The 22,364-nt window shown below is 41.1% G+C and overlaps 1 protein-coding gene and 1 non-coding gene across 2 annotated transcripts in view; one reads left to right on the forward strand and one right to left on the reverse strand.

Annotated features, from left to right (window-relative positions):
* Positions 1-22,364, reverse strand: part of LOC126946749 (phospholipid-transporting ATPase IG) — a 159,714-nt gene that overhangs the window by 132,699 nt on the left and 4,651 nt on the right. The window lies entirely within an intron of this gene.
* Positions 4,651-4,753, forward strand: LOC126947029 (small nucleolar RNA SNORA18). Its single transcript, XR_007722883.1, has one exon. It is a non-coding gene; the product is annotated as a small nucleolar RNA SNORA18 (small nucleolar RNA).

Raw genomic sequence — 22,364 nt, forward strand, 5'->3', positions numbered from 1 at the left:
TTTTTAAGTACTTATGTATTTTACGTAAAAATGTCTAAAGCAGCTATCAAATATAATTAAAGAAAATAGTAAAAGGTTGGAAAATATTGCCTGTTGTAATTGGAAAGGCTACTAAGCAAGATGTGGAAGATCAAGGGCAAAAATGAAAATACTTCCACTCTTTCATGTCACCACATCCTCAAACTGCACTGACAATGGCTAACTGAAGTTAACCAGAGCTCTACAGCAAACTCAGACCATAAATAATTTCTACCCTTAGCAAAAATCTATCTCCCCTCCCACCACCACCCACCCCCAACAAATACCTCTACAGTCCAAGTATGTGCAACACTCTTAACTGTGTGGCAGAAGAATCTCAGTCCCTCCCTTCTTTGGGAGCTAAGCTTTCCATCTAAGAAAATGCCAAGACAAGGTTGGGCACAGTGGCTCATGCCTATAATCTCAGCACTTTGGGAGGCTGAGGGAGGTGGATATGAGTTACTCAAAGCATATGTAGCTTGAGCCCAGGAGTTCAAGACCAACCTGGGCAACACAGTGAGACCTCATCTCTACAAAAAAAAAAAAAAAAAAAAATTAGCTGGGGTCATGGCATATGCCTGTAGTCCTAGCTACTCGGGAGGCTGAGGTGGGAGAATCGCTTGGGAGGTTGAGGTTGCAGAGGGCTGTGGTTGCGCCATTGTACTCCAGCCTTGCTGACACGGCAAGACACTGTCTCCAAAAAACAAGAAAAAAAAAAAAGCCAAGAGAAAATGAGATACTTCAGTCCAGGTGCTAGCATAACTCATTAATTTAACATTCATTGGCCGGGCGTGGTGGCTCACACCTGTAATCCCAGCACTTTGGGAAGCTGAGGCGGGTGGATCACAAGGTCAGGAGTTCAAGACCAGACTGGCCAAGATGGTAAAACCCCGTCTCTACTAAAAATACAAAAATTAGCCTGGTGTGGTGGCAGGCACCTGTAATCCCAGCTACTCAGGAGGCTGAGGCAGGAGAATCGCTTGAACCCGGGGAGCAGAGGTTGCAGTGAGCCGAGATCATACCACTGCACTCCAGCCTGGGCAACAGAGTGAGACTCTGTCTCAAAAAAAAAAAAAAAAAAAAAAAACCCCAACAACAACAAAAACAAAACAAAACAAACAAAAAAAACATTCATTAAGGCCTTGTATTACTTGCAGTAGGTGAAACTGTGGCGTAACGGTGTCTTTCCATGCTAACTACTTTCTGATGGGGTCTGATTAGGTCCAAGACTCAAGCATGTTAAAACCAACCATGCATTCTTATAGGCTTCATAACAACCCAAAATGGTATTTCGTGCTCACAAAACTTCATTTGGGGATTTATTCAAATGACGCCTCAGTGAGGCCTTGGTCACCCTTTGAAAAACTGCAACTCTCACCCCTGACACTTTCTATCGTCATTCTCTGCTTTATTTTTCCTTTATCACTCATCACTAGCATAGGAGATATTACAATTACGTTGTTTACTGCCTGTCTCCCTGTCCACTGGATTGTCCTCCCAAATCTGTTCTTCCTTTCTTCCTGAACACCTGGCTTTCCAACCAGAAACTACATTTCCCTGTCTCCCTTGTGGCTAGGGAGGGCCACGTGACTAAAATTTCTCCAATGGCATGTGTGAAAAAGTAACATGTGAAAGTTCCTGTCACCTTCCTAAAGAAGCTTGTCTTGGACTCCCTTTTCCTTCATGCTGGTTGGAACTTGAAAACCAAATGCTGTGAAAGACAGAATTGACCCACTCTGCCTGGAATGCTGGATGGCCTCCTAGAAAAGAGGCTGCTGGCCAGGACCAGTGGCTCACGCCTGTAATCCCAGTACTTTGGGAGGCCGAGGGGGCAGATCACGAGGTCAGCAGATCGAGACCATCCTGGCTAACACAGTGAAACCCCGTCTCTACTAAAAATACAAAAAATTACCCGGGCGTGGTGGTGGGTGCCTGTAGTCCCAGCTACTCGGGAGGCTGAGGCAGGAGAATGGCGTGAACCCCAGGAGGCGGAGGTTACAGTGAGCCGAGATTGTGCCACTGCACTCCAGCCTGGGGGACAGAGCGACATCCTGTCTCAAAAGAAAGAACAGGAAAGGACAGGAAAGGACAGGACAGGACAGGACAGGAAAGGAAAGGAAAGGAGCCGGGCGCGGTGGCTCAAGCCTGTAATCCCAGCACTTTGGGAGGCCGAGACGGGCGGATCACGAGGTCAGGAGATCGAGACCATCCTGGCTAACACGGTGAAACCCCGTCTCTATTAAGAAATACAAAAAACTAGCCGGGCGAGGCGGCGGGCGCCTGTAGTCCCAGCTACTCGGGAGGCTAAGGCTGGAGAATGGCGTGAACCCGGGAGGCGGAGCTTGCAGTGAGCTGAGATCCGGCCACTGCACTCCAGCCTGGGTGACAGAGCGAGACTCCGTCTCAAAAAAAAAAAAAAAAAAAAAAAAAAAAAAAGGAAAGGAAAGGGGAGAAAGGGGAAAGGGGAAAGGGGAAAGGGGAAAGGAAAACGGAAAGGAAAGAAAAGAGGCTGCTTACCTTCTCTGGGTTGTTATATGCCAGAGAACCAAACGTCTATAATTTTTTGGTCACTGTATTTTGGAGCTCTTTGTTACATTATTTTACCCTGTACCCTAACAACAGCTTCCTACATTAGAATGTAGTGACCAAAAGGTCAGAAAATTCTGTCTGTTTTGCTCATCAGTCCATCCCTAGCAAGTAGAACAATGTCTGGCATGTGATAGGATACTCAATAAATATGTGTGAATGGATTACATAGACAACTTTATTATCATCACCCTCCACATCTCCAAATCACCTTCACAGCTACCAGAAGTTAGATTACAAAATCCAAATGCTCCCAAGAAGTTCCTATATCCCATTCACTGCCATCTTCCCCCAGTTCCACTGAGTGTGCCCTTCAGCCCCACTAGCCTCCTTTAAGCTTCTCCAATGTGCCTGACTCTTGCCCAACTCAGGGTCTTTGAGCAAGCTGGTTCCAGTATCTACTACCAAACCCCTTTGCAGAAGTAGTCCTCATTCCTTCAGTTATCTGCTTAAATGTCATCTCCTCAGACAGAACTTCCTGTTACCCTATCAAAACATATCCTATTTCTGCTATCTCTGTATCCTATTCATAACACTTATGAAAATGAGTAAATAAAAAATGTGTTGGGTTTTCCATTCTAAACTGGATTATAAGGTCCATAAGGACAAGAACCACTTTTGTTTTTATTTACCACTTGGTCCCCATTGCCTAGCATAGAGTGCCTAGCTGGTTATAAATAGGCAATAAAGGAGTAAATGAATGAACTTCACTAAAGATGTTGCGTGTTTAAGTATGTTGGGGTGGATATGAGTTACTTAAAGCATATGTAGCTCTCCATAAATACAATATTCAAATGTCCTTGACTACCTTCCTGACAATAATGTAAGTTTCCATTTATGGGGCTGTAAACCAATGCACAAGCTGGCAGTTTTTTTATTGCTTTCTTAGAAGGATTATCACTCCCTCTTTCTACTACTAGTTTTTAGTTGCTAATAAGCAGGTAGAATTTTAATGACTCCTTTTGGTATGATGGACTAAGTAGCTTTTACTAGGATGTTTCCAATGCAGGCTCACATGGGCATATAATTTAAAATAAAATGATTATTATACTTTAGGACCATGCCAATTGGCCTCCCAGGACCCAGGACTAAAGCTCCTCTGCTTTCTCAGGTCAAAGTTTCAGTTAATCAATTTGCTTCTAAAGTATGTAACCTGAGATTGCTCTCTAAAACTGTGTGGGCACCAGCTAAACTGGGCACATGGAACAATCTGGGGGTACTCAGTGACAGAGACTTTAAATCACACTGGTTTTGGTTTTTTTGTTTTGTTTTGTTTTGAGACAGAGCTTCACTCTTGTTGCCCAGGCTGGAGTGCAGTGGTGTGATCCTGGCTCACTGCAACCTCCATCTCCCGGGTTCAAGCAATTCTCCTGCCTCAGCCTCCCAAGTGGCTGGGATTACAGGCACCTGCCACCACGCCCAGCTAATTTTTTTGTATTTTTAGTAGAGACAGGACTTCATCATGTTGGCCAGGCTGGTCTCGAACTCCTGACCTCAGGTGATCCACCCACCTCGGCCTCCCAAATTGCTGGGATTACATGAGTGAGTTATTGCGCCCGGCCCACACTGTTTTTAAATTTGAGATATTTATGGATATACATGGAGTTTCTCTATCTGGTCGGTGATGTGACGGTGGATATACAAACTTATGCATGGGATAAAACTGCATAGAACTAAACACATATACACACACACAAATGAATACAAAATATGGAAAATCTGAAAAAGATTGGTGGACAGCATCAACATCAGTATCTTGGTTGTGGCATTATAGTGCAATTTTACAAGATGTTACCATTGGGGAGAAATTGGGTAGAGTACGTGGGATCTCTGCATTTTTTCTTATAACTCCATGTATATCCATAAATATCTCAATAAAATTTTACATCAAAAATGCTGTTTCAACACCGAAACTCTAGGATACTACAGAATTCAGCTGGTTACTGAAGAAAACAGGAAGGAAGACGCTGGGGAAATGAGAGAAAGAGAAGTAGGAGTAAATATGAAACTTCATAGTGGGAAAGGTTACTAAAAGAACACTGCATTCCTGTAGCCTGCATGTCCTTAGAAACGCCTCATAGAGTAACTGTGGTTTTACTTTACTCACAGGACTATTGCTAGATCTGTGGGAAAGAACTACAAGACAGTTGCTAAAAGTTTGAAAAAGACAGTTACTAAACATATGAAAGACCTGATAATCTACTTTTTTACCTTAGGTATTGGCATATTCCACACATCTATACTATTCTTGAGTGTGATCACTTAGGAATGAATATGTTTTGAAGTTATTCATGTTAAGACAGGATGTCAAATTGAGAACCAGGCAGATCCACCACCTACAGTAAAAACGACCCTAAATTGGTTGAAGAAATTAGATCCCGAAGATTCTTGGTGAATTCTGAAGTCTTTATCAGTATATCCATATTAAAAGGAGATGACAGAAGCCAAAATAAAAGAATTATGGGATGCCTGTAATCCCAGCACTTTGGGAGGCCAAGGTGGGCAGATCACAAGGTCAGGAGATCAAGATCATCCTGGCTAACATGGTGAAACCCCGTCTCTACTAAAAATACAAAAAATTAGCCGGGCGTGGTGGCAGGTGCCTGTAATCCCAGCTACTCAGGAGGCTGAGGCCGGAGAATCACTTGAACCCAGGAGGCAGAGGTTACAGTGAGCCGAGATTCTGCCACTGCACTCCAGCCTGGGTGACAGAGCAAGACTTTGTCTCAAAAAAAAAAAAAAAAAAAGAATTACGGGCTGACAGGACCACTGGATTAAAATAAGCATCAGTTTCATTAAAAAGGGCTAACTTGAAGGTAAATCTTTTGACTCCAGCTCTTTAGAGGATCTAAAGTGACCTTGATGGACAGTGGAAGAAATCACAAAATGGAATTCCTTGACTAAAAATTTGTTGACTTTAAATAATTTTGCCTAATGTTACATATACACGACTAAAAAAAAAAAAAAAACTCTTGAAAAAAAGAAACTAGAATCAGCTGGGTGTGGTGGTGGGCACCTGTAGTCCCAGCTACTCGGGAGGCTGAGGCAGGAGAATTGCTTGAACCCAGGAGGCAGAGGTTGCAGTGAGCAGAGATCGCGCCACTGCACTCCAGCCTGGCAACAGAGCAAGACTCCGTCTCAAAAAATAAAAATAATAATAATAATAATAAATAAATAAATAAATAAAAAAGAACACTGCATACTGTGAAAACACAGTCACATATCTGAAATCTGCTTCAGCTCACAGTGTCAAAGAGTAAGAGAACAGAACACTTGTTAGGGAACATCTAGTTCCATACCTGCATTCTGAAGACCTGAAAAGTGAGGCTCAAAAAATAATTTGCAAAATGTTAAAAGTTTTAGAAAAAAGAAACAGGAGACTAGCTTCCCAACATTGGCACAGGGAAGAATTGCTTAAACAAGATACATAAAGCAAGCACTAGCCATAAAGAAAAAGACAGAAAAATTTAACTACATTAAAATTAAGAACTTGTCTATCAAAAGGTACCAAAAAAAAAAAATAGTAAAAGGAGAAGGCAAAGTGTCTTAGAGAAGATACCTGCAACATAGATAACCACAAAGCTTTAGTGTTTTGAATATGAAAAGGACTCTTAAAGTCAATATGAGAAAGATAAACGACCCAACAGAAAATAGTCAAAGGAGATAAATATATAAGGAGAGAAACATAAATGGCCCATAAACATATGCAAAAATGTTTAACTTCATTAGTAATCAGAGAAATGCAAATTAAGATCATTGTGAAATAAAATTTCACACCCAATAGATTGGCAAAAAGAAAGAACTCAAACAATAGCAAGCGTTAAGAAAATATGAATCAATGGAAACTCATACAATTCTAGTGAGAATGCCCATTGGTACAACTACTCTGGGTAACAATTTTACCTCCTTTTGTAAAGTTGCACATTCCAAGACCTATGATTACATATGTAAGACTTCCTATATATACAGTTTTGTGTTTCTATGTATATGCATATCCTACACACACACACACCCCACAAGAGAAAGACCCTTTAATAAATACACACACAACAAAAGATACACATTGTTCTTAGCAGCACTGATCATACCAGGAAAATAAAAAATCCTGCGAACAACCCAAAGGCCCATCGACAGGAGAATGGATGAATTCTAGTAAACTCCCAAAGTGAAATATTATTCAGCAGTGACAATGAATGAATTATGCCTACATAAAACCTTAAAAAGAATCTTAGCGGGCCAGGCACGGTGGTTCACACCTGTAATAATCTCAGCACTTTGGGAGGCCAAGGGAGGGCAGATCACTTGAGGCCAAGAGTTCAAGACCAGCCTGACCACGGCAAGACCCCGTCTCTACTAAAATACAAAAATTAGCCAAGCATGGTGGCACATGCCTGTAGTCTGAGCTACTTGGGAGGCTGAGGCTGGCGAATCGCTTGAACCCAGGAGGCAGAGGTTGCAGTGAGCCAAGATCGCACCACTCACCACTGCACTCCAGCCTGAGAGACAGAGTAAGACTGTCTCAAAAACAAACAAACAAAAAATGTTAGCAATATAATATTGAGTAAAAAACAATATGTAAACCATTTTATTTCTCAAAATAAGAAAGCTAAATATCTAAGTCTGTATACACACATGTTAAAACTATACTTTAAAATAGAATGATTATTACAAAAATAAGGCTAATGGTTACAGGGTGGTGGGAAGGCAAGGAGATGAGATAAGGAAGTAGTATATAGGTAGAATTGTATTGCTAATGTTATAATTCTCAAGTTGGCTAGTGGGCATGCAGGGGTTTATTTTATTATTATGCACATATTTTATATCTATTCTATTTGCACTGAATATTACATTTTTAAATGACAGTTTCTTTTAAAAGGAAGTGATTTTTTTCCAAGGCTATGCTGCTCACTAGTAAAGGCACTATAACAAAGAAGTTCCCATCCCCATACCTCAAAAAACTTCCACAATGTGAGGTACATATTAGGAAATAAACAGATACTTGTTAATGCACATTGAATTTCATGACTACTTAAAATTGTCAATTTCAAACATGGATTCTATAAATACATTAAGAAGTCTTCTGATTTGATTACATATGATTTTGATAGCACTGCCTTCATTAGTATCTTTAATAAGTAATATGTCTGAATTTTTACAGGATTATTTTAATTGCACTGCCTGAAATTTCAAAACAGGGATATATGTCCTCCTGATACTTTTCATCGAGGTCTGGGGTCTAACCTAAGAAATGATTATGACTTTTAAAATAGACTTTATTTACAGATTCAATTTTCTGAAACTGCTCCCTTGCTAGGGCTCTCAGCCTTAGGTTGAATCACTGGCTGTAATAAACATGGCACCCAATTCAGCTCCACCAAATTACTACTTGTTCTCAAGTATATATACATGAATTGTCTACTTATTGCCTCCTACTATCTTGTAGCAGCTGTCACTCAGCCTGTCCAAGGGCTGCCACTCTATCCAACATTCTGCAACTAATTAATTGTATTTATAAGTAGAGATGAGTAAGAGCGTTTTTGAAAAATAATGGTAGGTGACCACTGGCAAATGCAGTGTTGATTCCCAGGAAGCTTGCCCATAATATTCCAGCATCAACAAAAATCCTCTCCTCCATTAGTGCTATTAGCTAAAAGATTAATATAATTAGATTTGAGTTTAATTAATTCTAGAGCATAGTACTAACCAAGGCATGGGTCTACATTAGATCCTCAATCATTCATATCAGTGTAAAACTAAACAGTATACCCACTATTAAAAACCCATAAACAGTGTCAGGCCTCTGAGCCCAAGCTAAGCCATTATATCCCCTGTGACCTGCACGTATATATCCAGATGGCCTGAAGTAACTGAAGAATCACAAAAGAAGTGAAATTTAAATGGCCTGTTCCTGCCTTAACTGATGACATTACCTTGTGAAATTCCTTCTCCTGGTTCATCCTGGCTCAAAAGCTCCCCGACTGAGCACCTTGTGTCCCCCACCCCTGCCCACCAGAGAACCCCCTTTGACTGTAATTTTCCTTTACCTACCCAAATCCTATAAAACAGCCCCACCCCATCTCCCTTCACTGACTCTCTTTTTGGACTCAGCCCGCCTGCACCCAGGTGAAATAAACAGCCTTGTTGCTCACACAAAGCCTGTTTGGTGGTCTCTTCACACAGATGCGAATGAACCAGTACTTCCTAAAATTTGTCATTGTTCCCATCCAAAGTATATAAAATTCAGTTCAAACTCATTACTATTAAAGGGGAAACTGAAATTTGGGGTAGAGTACTGTCAAATGTGCAATCAAGAGATGGAGACCCAAAGAGTAAAACAGATAAAAACCCAACAGAAAACAGTCAAAAGATTCGCTCATTCCTAGACTCTAAGCCTAAACACATAGTACAGAATTATAAAGCTGGGAGAGAACTTAGATATAAATCATCCCAGGAGCCCAGTTCACAGATGAGGAAACTGAGGACAAGGGCAATAGAACTGAGTCTGGAATTCCATATTTCTGAATTCTCAATTCACTGAATAATCTTGGAAAAGCCACTTACCCTATCTCAGTCCATTTTCCCAGCTATAATGAAGATGTTGGACTACTCAATGGTCTCTAAGGTTCTTTAGTAGTTCTAGGATTCACTGAGCCTTACAGACCAACTAGCAGCCCAAGCCCTTTATTTCACAGATGGGGAGTCTAGCAAACTACAATTATTTATAGTAGAGTCTGCCATTCCTGGCCTATAGACACTTTAGATTTGTTCATTCATTTTCACATGATCCTAGGACATAAATGTGACAGTTAATTTTATGTGTCAATTTGACTAGGCCACAGCATGCTCAGGTATTTGGCCAAGCATTATTCTAGATGTGTCTGCCAAGGTGTTTCTGGATGAGATTAACATTTGAATCAGAATACTGAGTAAAGCAGACTGCCCTCCATAATGTGGGTGGGCCTCATCAAATCAGTGTAAGGACTGAGTAGAACAGAAAGGTGGCTCTTCCCCTTCCGTTGACTAAGGAATAACTCCTCCTGCATTTTCCTGCCTTCAGAGATAAATAGTGGCTCTTCCTCAGTCTTGAACCTACTCCACTCTTCAGATTGGAATTTACGCCATCAGTTCTCCTTGGGTCTCCAACTTGTGGACTGCAGATCTTGGGTCTTGTCAAGCTACATAAACCCATGAGCCAATTCCTTACGATAAATCACTTCCTGTATATATCCTATTGGTTCTGTTTCTCTGGAGAATCCTAATAACCAAATGTGTATAATAAACTAACGCTTATACAGCACTTAAAACAGTTCCTGGAACTTACCACTCTAGGTTTTGCTGTTATTATTATGATTAAAAGGCAAAGAAAAACAACTTAAAACTGTAACAATTCCATAAACCTGCAACATATCAATGAAATCATGGATCAGCAATTCAAGGCTCTGACTTAATTATTTCTGCACACAGATATCCTAACAAAACACAAATGCCTACATTGAAAGTAAAATTTTAAAAAAGATTTTTAAAAATTTCAAATTTTGACCCACATAAAATGATGAGATTAGCTCCATCTTTGTGCAATAAGGACTTAAATAAGACACTACTATCATTGCTGAATATCTTGTACCCCTTAAAGTTGCAATAAACTCACAAAAATAATGACATTAAAAGTACTAGCACCTCAATAAAGCTGTTTAAAAACAAATTTTGAAACAAGAATTTGAAAAACACATAGACAAAAAGTTATCAAAAGGACTTAAAAATTACACGGACGTAGTGGTTCACACCTGTAATCTCAGCACTTTGGGAGGCCGAGGCAGTAGGATCAAATGAGGCCAGGAGTTTCAGACCAGCCTGGTCAACACAGTTAAACCCCATCTCTACTAAAAATGCAAAATCTAGCCAGGCATGGTGGTACACATCGGTAATCCTAGCTACTCGGGAGACTGAGGGACAAGAATTATTTGAACCTGGGAGGCAGAGGTTACAGTGAGCTATTCCACTCCAGCCTGGGTGACAGAGCAAGACTCTACCTCAAAAAGAAAAAAAAAAAAAGAAAGAAAAAGAAAAAAAAAGATTTGATTAATAAACACTTCATTTGGTATTTATACTGGAGTATTTTTTAATTGATATATAATAGTTGTATATATTTTACAAGTACATTAAGTACTTTGAAAATATAATAGCAAATTGCTGAAGAAAATCAACGTTATAAATGTGTATGAAACCATAGGGAAGCTTATAAAGCTAATTCATTAACTACATCACCAAATATTAAATAACTAAAATCATAATTTAAAAAGGCATGATGTACATATTATAAAACACAACATGTGGCCAGCGCGGTGGCTCACGCCTGTAATCTCAGCATTTTGGGATGCCAAGGTGGACAGATTACCACAGGTCAGGAGTTCGAGACTACCCTGGCCAACATGGTGACACCCTGTCTCTACTAAAAATACAAAAATTAGCTGTGCGTGGTAGCACACATCTGTAATCCCAGCTACTCAGGAGGCTGAAGCAAGAGCATCGCTTGAACCCAGGAGGCAGAGGTTGCAGTGAGCCGAGATCACGCCACTGCATTCCAGCCTGGGTGACAGAGCAAGACTCTGTCTTAAAAAAAAAAAAAAAAAAAAGACTGGACACCACTTAGTCTTTGATCTCTCAGTCAAGCACTACAAGCATATAATTATAAATGGGAAATAAGATTAGAAATGCAAATAGAAATCGTATTTCATTTAGTCAGCAAACATTTAATGAACACACATTATGTCAGGCAGTGAAGCATTAGGGATATAGCAATGAGCAAAAATAGTCACAGGTCTTACCTTCATGAAGCATACTATATAGAGGAAATCTAGATACTAAGTAAGTTACCAAATACAGTATGCAAATGTAAAGTCAACTACAAAAAGAATATGAAGGACAGGTTCATAGTCACATGTGAACCTGGCATTGTCTGAGGGAAGGATCAGGGACAGCTTCCTTAGGGAAGTGATGATTAAGCTGAGCTCTGAGAAATGAGTAAGAGTTGAGACAATTGACTACAGGAGAGAAGTGCACCAGGAATATACAGTATATTATACAACGGTCCTGTGGCAGATGGAACACAAAAAATGAAGAAGGTTTTTTGCAGAAATAAAAAAATAAATATCCATCATAAAATCCATATGGAATTTTAAGGCACCCCAAATAGCCAAAACAATCTTGAAAAAGAGAGAAGTTGGGGGTCTCGCAACTCCTGATTTCAAAACATATTACAAAACAATATGCAATCAAAGTAATCAAAACCACGTGGCACTGGCATAAAGACAGACACACAAACAGAATAAAATAAATATCCCAGAAGTAAACTCTCATGCACATGGTCAAATGATCTTTAACAAGGGTGCCAAAACCACTCAGTGGGGAAAAAGAGAGTCTTTTCTTTTTTTCTTATCCTGCCCTATGATGCTGAGAGAGTCTTCAAATAAATGGTGCTAGGAAAACTGGACATCAACATGCACAAGAATGAAGTTGGACCCTTATCTTATACTACATACAAAAAGTAACTCAAAGTCGATTGAAGATCTACATGTAAGACTTATAAGCTATCAACTAAACTTAAAAATATGCAACTCCTAGAAGAAAACAGAGGGGAAAACACTCATGACATTTGAATTTGACAATGATTTCACAGATATGACATTAAAAGCACAGGCAACGAAAGCATAAACAGACAAATGAGACTACATCAAACTTTAATACTTCTGTTCGTCAAAGTAATCATCACAATGAAAAGGCAACCTATGTAATGTGGGAAAATATTTGCAAATCATATATTTCATAAGGAGATATTATCCATAATATGTAAATAACTCTTACAACTGAGCAACAACAAAAAAGGAAATAACACCCTCGCCACCAAAATGGGTAAAGGACTTAAGTAGACATTTCTAGAAAGGTGACGTACAAATGGCCAAAAAACATAGGAAATGATGCTAAACATCACTAATCATCCGAGAAATGCAAATCAAAATCACAATAAGATGTAACCTCACATCCATTAAGACAGCTACTATAAGTCGGGCGCAGTGGCTCCCATTTGTAATCCCAGCACATGGGAGGCCAAGGCAGAGGGATCACATAAGGTCAGGAGTTCGAGACCAGCCTGGCCAACATGGTGAAACCTAGTCTCTACCAAAAAGACAAAAATTAGCCAGGCATGGTGGTACACGCCTATAATCCCAGCTATTCGGGAGGCTGAGGCAGTAGAATCGCTTGAACCTGGGAAGCAGAGGTTGCAGTGAGCAGAGATCGCACCACTGCACTTCAGCCTGGGCAACAAAGAAAGGCTCTGCCTCAAAAAAAAAAAAAAAAAAAAAAAAAAAAGACTGTTACTATAAAAAATATAGCAATTGTTGGTGAGTATGTGGAGAAACTAGAACCCTTAATGGGAATGTAAAATGATGTAGCCACTGTTGAAAACAGTACAGAAGTTCCTCAAAAAATTAAACAAAATTACCATATGACACAGCAGTCTCATTTCTGGGTATATATCCAAAGAACTGAAAGCATAATCTCAAAGAGAGATATTTGCACACTGCTGTTCATAGCAGCATTATTCCCAATAGCTAAGAGGTGGAAGCAATCCAAATGACTATCTACAGAAGAATGGATAAACAAAATATATATACACACAATGAAATATAATCCAGCCTTTAAAAGGAAGAAAATCAGGCCAAGCACGGTGGCTTAAGCCTGTAATCCCACCACTTTGGGAGGCCGAGGCGGGTGGATCACCTGAAGTCAGAAGTTCCACACTAGCCTGGCCAACATGGCGAAACCTCATCTCTACTAAAAATATAAAAATTAGCTGGGCATGGTGGTGGGCAACTATAATCCCAGCTACTGGGGAGGCTAAGGCAGGAGAATTGCTTGAACCCGGGGGTGGGGTGGGGGACAGAGGTTGCAGTGAGCCAAGACCACACCACTTCACTCCAGCCTGGGCGACAGAGTGAAACCCCATCTCAAAACAAGGGAAGAAAATCCTCTCACATGCTACGACATGGAGAATCCTGGAGGACATTATGCTAAGTGAAATAAGCCAGTCACAAAAAGACAAATACTGCATGAAGTGGGGGAGCTGTTGTTTAATGGCTATGGAATTTTAGTTTTGCAAGATGAAAAAGTTCTAGAGATCTGTTGCATACAACGTGAATACAATTTGCACTACTCTATGCTTTAAAAAAAGATGGTAAGTTTTATGTGTTTCCTTTACAATTAAAAATACTAGTTATTGGCCGGGTGCTGTGGCTCATGCCTGTAATTCCAGCACTTTGGGAGGCAGAGGAGGGTGGATCACCTGAGGTTGGGAGTTCAAAGACCAGCCTGGCCAACATGGCGAAACCCTGTCTCTACTAAAAAATATTTTTAAAATTAGCCAGGCGTGGTGGCATGTGCCTGTAATTCCAGCTGCTCAGGGGGCTGAGGCATGAGAATCGCCTGAATCCGGGAGGCAGACAAGGCAGTGAGCTGAGATCACACCACTGCACTCCAGCCGGGGCGACTGAGCAAGACTACGTCTCAAAAAAACACATAAACAGGTGGGCGCAGTGGCTCACACCTATAATCCCAGCAAAATCCCATCTCTACTAAATACACAAAAATTAGCTGCGTGGTGGCAGGCACCTGTAATCCAAGCTACTTGGGAGGCTGAGAGAGGAGAATGGCTTGAACCCAGGAGGCAGAGGTTGCAGTGAGCAGAGATTGCAGCACTACACACACACACACACACACACACACACATACACACACACACACACACAAACTACTTAAGTGAGGAAGAACTGAAGAAAGCAGTTTGGTAGTTCCTGAAAAGTTTAAACATACAATTACCATATGACCCAGCAATTCCACTAATATATACTCAAGTAAAAACATATTCATTTTAAAAAACAAAAAAATTTGCCAGGCACAGTGGCTCACACCTGTAATTCCAGCACTTTGGGAGGCCAAGATGGGTGGATCACCTAAGGCCAAGAGTTCAAGACAAGCCTGGCCAACAAGGTGAAACCCGGTATCTACTAAAAATACAAAACTAGCCAGGTGAGGTGGTGCACGTCTGTTGTCCCAGCTACTCAGGAGGCTGAGACAGGAGAATTGTTTGAACCTGGGAGGCAGAGGCTGCAATGCGCTGTGATGGCGCCACTGCACTCCAGCCTGGGCGACAGAGTGAGGCTCTGTCTCAATAAAAAAAATAATAAATAATAAAGGACAAAAGTGCAAACCCAAATGTCCATCAGCTATGAACAAATAAATAAAATGTGCTCTCTCCATAAAACAGAGAGTATTACTCTGCCTTCAAAAGGAATGAGTCCGGGCACGGTGGCTCACACCTATAATCCCAGCACTTTGGGAGGCCAAGCTGGGCGGATGACCTGAGGTCAGTTTGAGACCAGCCTAGCCAACATAGCAAAACCCTGTCTCTACTAAAAATACAAAAATTAGTTGAGTGTGGTGGTGCATGCCTGCAGTCCAAGTTACTTTGGAGGCTGAGGCATGAGAATCGCTTGAAACCGGGAGGCATAGGTTGCAGTGAGCCAAGATGATACCACTGCGCTCCAGCCCGGGTGACAGAGAGACTCCACCTCAAAAAAAAGGAATGAAGTACTGATACTGATACATGCTACAACATGAACAAATCTTGAAAATATTACTATGCTAAACCAAAGAATTCAGTCACAAAGTAACACATATTGTATGATTCCAATGGCAGTCCAGAGATAAGAAAGTAGATTGGTGGTTGCCAAGGGCTGAAGGGTAGAGGATTGGGACTAAGAGCTAACAGATGGGGTTTCTTTTTGAGGTAGTGGAAATATGCTGGAATTAGATAGCTGTGATAGTTACACAGCATAGTAAATTTAAATCCACTTAAGTGTATACTTTAAAGTGGTGAATTTTATGTTATGTGAATTATCTCAATTTTTTAAAGTGAATGAAAAAAAGTGAAAGAGTGAGAGCAATACCAGCAAAGTATTTAACCAGAAATCAGCGGAAAGTCAATGAAATGCTCCTGGTGTGCGTCTGTAAAAGATCCCCCTGCAGCTGTGTAGAAGATGGATAGGAGAGGGCAAAAGTAGAAATAAAATAATCGATTGCAAAGGTCCAGGTAAATGACAGCAGTAGCTTGAATTTGAATGGTGGTAGGTGTGGAAATGAAGAAAGGTGGATGGGATGTGACAGCATTTTCAGAAATAGAACCTATTGGATTCTCTGACAAATGTGATGAAGGGAAAGGTTAGTATTAAGTTAAGACTGCTAGGTTTTTAGCTTGAGCTACTAGGTGAGGGATGGTGCCACTTACTGAACAGGGGAAAACTGGAGGAGGAACAAATATGAAAGTGGAGAAATGCTAATGACTTAGATGAGGGTGGCAGTCATGATGATAAAGAAAAGTGGCATTGACTGAGCATGGTGTTGTGATGAACTGGTTATGAGGGTGATACGTGTCCCCACCCAAATCTCATCTTGAATTATAATCCCCATAATACCCACCTGTCAAGGGAGAGACCAGGTGGAGGCAACTGAATCATGGGGGCAGTTTTCTCCATGGTGTTCTCGTGATAGTGAGTCTCACGAGATCTGATGGTTTCATAAGGGGTTCTTCCCCCTTCAGTCAGCACTTCTCCTTCCTGCCACCTTGTGAAGAAGGTGCCTTGCTTCCTAATTGCCTTCTGCCATGATTGGAAGTTTCCTAAGGCCTCCCCAGCCATGTGGAACCGTGAGTCCATCAAACCTCTTTCCTTTATAAATTACCCAATCTCAGGCAGTTCTTTATAGCAGTATGAAAATAGACTAATACAGAGGGAATGAGATGCAACTGATGTTCTGGTAAGTCCAAATGATGCAGTCAGATCTGAAAGTCTATCAAAAGCTTTCTTATCTAATAGCAGTGAAATATAAATGTGTTGGTAAGGAATGTACTCCTGAAAAAAGGCCTGATCTCCAGCTTTTTAAATAAATGACCACTAGTACTCAAGAAAATGAACTGCCATCCTGTCTCCCCTGTGTAGTCAAAGTTCCCAGAAATATGTACCCATAATTTAAGCAGGGTAACTAAGTAAGCAGTCCTATAATAATACATGAAGTAGTGTCATGATATATTACCCCGAATATATATTTCATCCTGGTCTCTGCCTTACTGTCCCTGCACCAAATCAAGCAGGGCATGGCAGCTCAAGCCAGTAATCCCAGTACTTTGGGAGGCTGAGTCAGGTGGATCACTTGAGGTCAGGAGTTCAAGACCAGCCTGGCCAACATGGTGAAACCCCATCTCTCCTAAAAATACAAAAATTAGCCAGATGTGGTGGCACACGCCTGTAGTCTCAGCTACTCAGGAGGCTGAGGCAGGAGAATCACTTGAACCCGGGAGGCGGAGGTTGCAGTGAGCCGAGATTGTGCCACTGCACTCCAGCCTGGGCAACAGAGCAAGACTGTCTCTCTCTCTCTCTCTCTCTCTCTATATATATATATATGTATATATATTTTAATAACATAAATTCGCTGGAGTCATAGGTTTCAGAAAAGAGCATCTATGTATAGGAAGATTCCTATAGCTATTGTTGTGGAGATCTAAAGCCACCTGACACCTGTTTTTAGCAACTCCTTTTTCAAAATCAAAATTACTACAGCAAATGTAAGGCATTGAAGATCAAGGTTTTGGTCTTTCTGCTGTATCATGGACAGCATCTTTATGTTCCCATAAAATTCTTATGTGGAAATCCAAACTTCCAAGGTGTCGGTACTAGGAGGTGAGGCATCTGACAGGTGATTAGGCCATGAGTGTGGAGCCCTCATTAATGGGATTAGTGCCCGAGAGAGCTCATTTCACTCTTTTTCTGCCATGTGAGGTTACAATAAGTCACCAGTTTACAACGTGAAGCCCCCTCACCAGTAGCCAACCATGCTGGCATCCTATCTTGGACTTCCAAGTTCCAGGATTGTGAGAAATAAATTTCTGTTGTTTATAAGCCACTGAATCTATGGTGATCTGTTATACTTTTTATTTGTTTTGTTTTGTTTTTTTTTTGAGGCAGAGTCTCGCTCTGTTACCCAGGCTGGAGTGCAGTGGTGCCATCTCTGCTCACTGCAACCTCCGTCTCCCTGGCTCAAGCAGTTCTCCGGCCTCAGCCTCCCAAGTAGCTGGGATTACAGATGCTTTCCATCACACCTGGCTAATTTTTGTTTTTAGTAGAGACAGGGTTTCACCATGTTGGCCAGCCTGGTTTTGAACTCCTGACCTCAAATGATTCACCTGCCTTAGCCTCCCAAAGTGCTGGGATTACAGGCATGAGCCACTGAGCCCCGCCTGTTATACTTTTTTATAACAGCTCAAACTCATTTGGGGTTGGCATGTATGCTCTCTAAATTGACTGGTTCCCATGCTTTAAGTGCAAACAATGACCCCGCACCATTGCTCAGGTGATTGCCTCCTCCTGTAATGAGACTGCCCATCCCTAAAATCTCAGAACCTTCAGCCCTTTGGGTCCCCAAAAGTCCAGTTGACAGGCTACTTCCTCCATAAAGCTCTCCCCAAGAAATGAAGCCAGAGAGCCAGTGCCTCCTTCTGAATGCCTACTGCACTTACTATGTATGTCGTTCAAAAGGATGGCACTGGTGACCTACTGGCCTTGTGCAGAGGTTGGTCCTGTTTGCTGGTCTTCTCTCTCTTCTACCAAAGTGCAGGCTACTGGTGAGCAGGGCTATACCTTACACACCTCTACAGCACCAAATAGGGGATGAGTGTTTCAAGAAAGCTGTAATTCACATGAATGTTTTCAGAAAAGAAGCCAGAGTAAATTGTCAACTATACTATAGATCCCTTAATCCATACTACTGCAAAATACATTAATTGTGAAGTTTAAAGAACGTCCCCACTGCTTACACAACAGGTGTAGCTTACATAATCTGCTCTACCCAGCTGTTACTTGAGGCAATTCCCTCCTGGCTTCTACTCCCTGTCGATATGTGGGATTACTGCACTATCCATTATGATTTCCTCATTCCTTGCGCCAACCATAAAAGATTTGTTAATTTTCCTTTATAACAGTAAAAGCAGTTGAAACTCCAAATAACCAGAGATATTCTAGGGTTTTCCATGACTATAAAACTAAAAAGACAATCCAGGATATAAACCAATATTTCTAAATATTGCCATAAATTGTTTTTTTCTTTTAGTGTTTTTTTTCCCCTATATAGTCTTCTTTGACAAAATACTACAGTATTCCCACTGTTTGGAAATTGTGTTACCCAAAAGGTACAGAATGGGATGAAGCAATGATGCAAATGAGTGTTAGGACTATAAGCAAATGAATGGGAGCAGTAACGAAAGTCCAAAAGTCAGGAAAAACGAAAATCCACGAACTTGGTGATGCTCCAGAGAGGAAACCAGCAAGTGTTGACGCTAAACTGGCAGAAACATCAATACTTCCTGGCTCCCCCACTGGGTGCATCAATTTACCACCGGCAGGCTGCTCTTCTGCTTCAAGTGACAAATAGTGAGTGCTCTCAATGACAGTATGAAAAGGAATGACCCATAATCTAGAAGCATGGGTATGGGCAGCAATGAAAAGATGTGATTGCTGGAGTCTGTCTCAGCTGCACTGCTGATTAGCTTAATGATCTTGGACAAGTCCTTTCCTTTCACTGAAAAAATGCCAGTATTTCATAATATTTGCGTGATGGAAAGAGTTAACATAGCAGGCCTGACGCTGCTATTCTTAGTAGGGCCTGTTTGCAAGGTTGGTCTTTGGCTGGTGTCTGGGGACTCGGATTTTGGGAGGGTTCCCATCACCCTGATAAGAGTGGCTCACTCTGCTTAAGCTGTGTAAACAATAGGGTTTACACTGAATACCTGCTTTCCTCCTTGGGGTCTGGAATTTTGCTGTGTACCAGGTGGAGGGTGCCTCTGTGACCAGCTCCCAATAAAAACCCTGGGTACTGAATCTCTAATAAGCTTCCCTAGTAGACATTTCATACTAGCTGTCAAAACTCGTTTGCTAGAGGAATTAAGCATGACCTGTGTGATTTCAGTGAAAGAGGACTGGAAGCTTGCACATGGTTTCCTCCAGACTTGGCCCCAGTGAGCCTTTTCCCATTACTGACTTTGCTCTGTATCCTTTTGCTATAATAAATCACATCCCCAAGCGTGTATATGTACTGAGTTCTGCCAGTGAATCATCAAACCTAGGCCAGTTTTGAGGACCTGACACAATTGGTATCGTGTTGAATAGTCTACCAAACATTTTTTTCAACAGTCTTGTGAAATAGGTATTATTATTCCCATTCTATCGATGCAGAAACTGAAGTTCAAAAAGGTGACAGAGAGTGTGCGCAGAAAATAAATATTTCAGTGTTTACTATATTATATATGGCTGTTCTCAAATTTTAGTGAGCCTAAGAACTACTTGGAATGCTTGTTAAAAACAGTTTCCTGGGGCCTATCACCCAAGACTTGGATTCAGTAAGTTCAAGACCCAGGAATCTGTATTTATAGTAAGCATCCAGGATGATGATGATTATTATTATTGAGATGGAGTTTTGCTCTTGTTGCCCAGGCTGGAGTGCAGAGGCACAGTGAGCCGAGGCTCACTGCAACCTCTGCCTCCCAGGTTCAAGTGATTCTCCTGCCTCAGCCTCCCAAGTAGCTGAAATTACAGGCCTGCGCTACCACTCCTGGCTAATTTTATAGCCCAGTCTGAAATGCATAATGTAGCCCAGTCTGAAATTCAGATCTGTAGCCCAGTCTGAAATGGAGAAACAGATTTTTCATCTGTTATTACTGACTCAGACTGTGTTACCAATTCAGCTCAAAACAATTAAACAAGTATTAATTGAACATCTACTGTTTACCTGATGCTGTGCTAACTGCAAGATCGTTTTCAAGAACACTTCTGATTTTTCCAAGAATACCATGGTAAAGAGAAATGGACTAGGAAAACATTGCCACATTAATACTTTATGACAACATATAATACAGACACCTAAAAAACAAATGATGATATCTGCTTGAACAGGGTAGGCCTCACCAATCCTCCCATATTCCATTAAATAAATATGGCGCAAGAAATCAATGATTTCTACTTCACAAATACAGGTTAACCTTCTTAATCTGGAAATCCATGGTCCATTATCATTTATAAATCACATCTTCTATTATCAAGAAGTCAGCCGAACCAGCAATCCATCCAGCCACTGCAGTAATTGAGGGGCTGTCTGCCAATGTGCGGGCACAGGGCATCCTGTGCCCATATCTGCAGTGCTGAGCACTCATTCATCATTAAGCTGCAGCAGTGTTAACATATGCTGCAGTTGTGCCAATATGTTTGTTTTACGATCACCACTAATCTACCCATATACCAGGCCAAGAAGGTAAATGTTAAGTGAAAGGAAATAAACTCAAGAGCCAGCACCTAATTCACTTGTGGAAGCCCAGAACCTCCCTCCACCTAACCAGAAAAAGTCTCCCAGCCTCGAGGGTTCCAGATGTAAATGGTTCATCTGTATAAAGCGCTACAGATGTACAGGAAATTCCACCACCTTGAAGAACAAAATAGTATTTTTTTTGTATCCCATGCATTCACCCTCTTTGAGAGAACTGATCAACCATGTTAGACAAGCAGTGAGCCTTGATGATTTTTTCCATCACTCAACAAACCAGTATTTGATTTCACTCAGTGGGCTAGTTCTTTGCACATCATGCAGACACAGCGAGATTAGTTATGGTTCTTTCAGGGGCCACTGGCCATCCTTTACCTCCTAGAACCCACTGCTCAGCAGGTGGTAAACTGGCAGCTTTTTTGAGAAAACAAGCTCTTTTGGACAGTTGCACCTGCCCAAATCTCAATTCAGCTAAAAGTTAATTAGGAACACTGGAAACTACCTGGTATATAGGCACTCAATATTACACGCTAAATGGCTGAATTATTAGCAATAAGCATAAACAAAAGGAACAAACAGTAAACACTTAGAGAAAGTATTCAGGACACAGAGTTTTAGGTTGCTTAGTCAGTAAAAGGTAGATCAGGAAAAAAGACAAAAGCTGCTGTCATTTGTGTGAAGATTTATTTCAAGTTATAGTGGTTCATTTCTAAGTAAGTTTCCTACCTTGTGCAGGGTCGGCCTAGCATCTACTTGCAAAACAGCAGTTTGCCATGCATAGGCCAGATGAAAGGAGACAAATGCAATAAACTCCTTTTTATCTGACAACCAAACAACCAGAAAATAATTGATATTGTACAATCTATTTTTGGTAGAAAAATGACAAGTATGTAATAGTAACTTATTCATAAAGATGAAATTTCATGGTATGTCACAAATGTATTCAATGCAATGCAGTTACCATGCCCTCTATATCTGTAGTTGTGTATGTAATGATCATTACAGCTCAAGAAGACAGGAACCTTGTCTGTCTTGCTCATCTATGCCCCCAGGATTGACTACAGTGCCCAGCACATAGTAAGTGCTTGGTGAATATTTGCTGAATGAAATAATTGCTCTGCAAAACCATACAATGCCTTAATCATCTAAGAAAGAGGCCGAGCGCGCTGGCTCATGCCTGTAATCCCAGCACTTTGGGAGGCCGAGGTGGGGAAATCACCTGAGGTCAAGCGTTCGAGACTAGCCTGGCCAACATGGTGAAACCCTATTTCTACTAAAAAATACAAAAAATTAGCCAGGCGTGGTGGCAGGTGCCTGTAATCCCAGCTACTAGGGGGGCTGAG

The sequence above is a fragment of the Macaca thibetana genome, chromosome X (assembly GCF_024542745.1).
Source record: "Macaca thibetana thibetana isolate TM-01 chromosome X, ASM2454274v1, whole genome shotgun sequence".
In the NCBI taxonomy this organism is placed as follows: Eukaryota; Metazoa; Chordata; class Mammalia; order Primates; family Cercopithecidae; genus Macaca; species Macaca thibetana.